This window comes from Microtus ochrogaster, linkage group LG3 (genome assembly GCF_000317375.1).
Source record: "Microtus ochrogaster isolate Prairie Vole_2 linkage group LG3, MicOch1.0, whole genome shotgun sequence".
Lineage (NCBI taxonomy): Eukaryota > Metazoa > Chordata > Mammalia > Rodentia > Cricetidae > Microtus > Microtus ochrogaster.
In genome coordinates this window covers 10,568,310-10,570,831 of record NC_022029.1, presented here as the reverse complement: position 1 = coordinate 10,570,831, position 2,522 = coordinate 10,568,310, and the positions used below count along the sequence as shown (strand labels likewise).

Here is a 2,522-nt window from a genome sequence, read left to right as displayed (position 1 = left end):
TTTTGGGAAAGCACAGCACAGAGGTAGTTCAGCACTTCACAAAAGATGTATAAGGACATAGCAACTCTTAGCATTGTGAGGCCAACCTTAATCACTTGAAAAACACTGGAATACTGATCTAAACACCTGAATGTCTGAGTTCACTCATGCACATATACATGTCTGCCTATCTATTCAGAACTTTTCAAACAGATACTTCTGAATGCATGACTAGATGAACAGGCTTCTTTCAATCTCCATTGCTAAGTTATAATTTATGTCTTTAACAGTGCTCCTTCTCTATAAAATATTTTTGTCTATTTAATGCAAATATAGACATCAAATAGTTGTGGGAACTATTGATATCAGACTAAAGATTCATACAAAGTTTAATTAATTTCTGCCATGCAATGCACTTCAAAGTATTACTTCCTAATATACATAGGCAGCTCCTTATTACTAACCATAAACTTCACTCATTCATTTGTAATAATTTTTTTGGAAGTTTTGTAATTATATTTATGTACAGAAAACTCAGCAGTACATTTAACCCAGTTTAGTGGCGAGTTCTTTGGCCTTTGCCTTTTCCAGCTTGGCAATTCGAGCCACAGATTTAGGACCCAGGACGTTGCCTCCCCAGTGGCGGTGGATCTCATCATATCTGTCGTTGTAATTGGTCCTAATAGCTTCCACCAGCTTGGCCAGAGCACCCTTGTCTTCCGCGTTAACCTGTGTGAAGGCAACAGTTGTACACGTTGCCTGTGGACCAGCCGCCCTAGCCTGGCCTTTCTCTTGATGATGCAGTAGGGGACCCCCATCTTCTGACACAGGGCACGCAGGAAGACCACTAGCTCAATGGGGTCTACATCGTGGGCAATCACGATCAGCTGAGCCTTCTTGTTCTCTACCAAAGTGGTGACTTGTATTGACGCCCGCTCGAAGGACAGGTGGTCTCTTAGTTGGGACATCCCCTTTGCCGGCAGCTTTCTTCTCAGCACGGGCCAGCAGCCTTTGCTTCTTCTCCTGCTTGGTCTCTGGCCTGTACTTGTGGGCAAGTTTAAGCGTGTGAGATCTCTCTTGGGCTGGATGTCATGCCCAATGCCGAAGTTCTTAGGCATCTTCTCAAACAAAGGATTCACCACCTTCTTCGCCTCCTGCTTCTTTAGGACGGTGGGGGCTGGGGCCACCTTCTTCCCCTTGGGCATCTTGCTGGGCTGGAGGAGAGAGCTGTTTTTTGTTTTTTGATTTTTTTCGATTATTTACCTAGAGCGAGCTGCTCTCGAACCTGGGACCTCGGAAACCGCAGTTCTGGCTGTCTCTGATGTACTCCTTATTTTATTTGAGGTTCAATATCTAAGTAGAATTTTACTTCTTTATAAGATATTATTTGTATATTATTGGCTTCTATACAGTCACAAAGTTTGTAACAATTTCCATATTTATGCCAACGTAGAGCATGTGTCCAGTCTCTTTTCTGGCTGTGGGATTCAGTTTCTGATCTCCATTCAAGCAAAGGATTCTGATTTGTGAGTCTACCCCTAAATAAATAGCCATTTATTTCTCAGTTCTGAGCAAGTGTGGGATTTCTTTTAAGCATCCCTCTTAATTTGGTGCCCACGTGGATTCAGACTCCACGCCTACCAGGTGGCCGGGCTACTGGCCTATCCAGGCTATGGATCAGACAGTCTCCCAACCCTACTTATTTGACTTGCTTTTACTTAGGCGGTTTTTTGTGGAACCTCTGCCACAGCAGAGTTTACTGCATGTGGCAAATTGGAAATTTCCCAAGCACACACACAACTGCTGTGTTCTCTGGAGAAGTTCCTTGCCCTGTGGCAACTTGTGCAGCTTCTACTTTCTGCTCCCTGACCATGAGTTCTGGTTTTCTTGCTCCATGTATGGAATTGATTTATTTGATGATAATTTTTCTTTTTTTTAATTAATTTATTTTTTAACTGAAAATTTCCACCTCCTTCCCTCCTCCCTCTTCCCCTCCCCCTCCCTCTCCAGTCCAAGGAGCAGTCAGGTTTCCCTACCATATAGGAAGTCCAAGTTCCTCCCTGTTTCCCCCAGGTCCAGGAAGGTGAGCATCCAAACAGCCTAGGCTCCCACAAAGCCCATCCATGCAGTAGAATCAAAAGCCAGCACCATTATCCTTGGCTTCTCCATCAGCCTTCACTGTCAGTCACATTCAGAGAGTCCAGTTTGATCACATGCTCCATCAGTTCCAGTCCAACTGGCCTTGGTGGTCTCCCATTAGATCAGTCCTGCTGTCTCAGTGGGTGGACACACCCCTCGCCGTCATGACTTCCTTGCTCATGTTCTCCCTCCTTCTACTCTTCATATGGACCTTGGGAGATAGGTGCCCCTGGATAGAAGAATGGATAAAGAAGGTGTGGCATGTATACACTTTAGAGTTCTACTCAATGGTAAAAAAACAACGACATCTTGAATTTTTCATGCAAATGTATAGAAATAGAAAACACTATCCTGAGTGAGGTAACCCAGACCCAAAAAGATGAATATGGTATGTACTCACTCAT

General features: G+C 44.0%; 1 pseudogene; it reads right to left on the bottom strand.

The window, feature by feature from the left end:
• Nucleotides 1–520: 520 nt before the first annotated feature.
• On the bottom strand, nt 521–1,184 carry LOC101979599 (annotated as a pseudogene).
• Between the last annotated feature and the right edge of the window lie 1,338 nt (nt 1,185–2,522).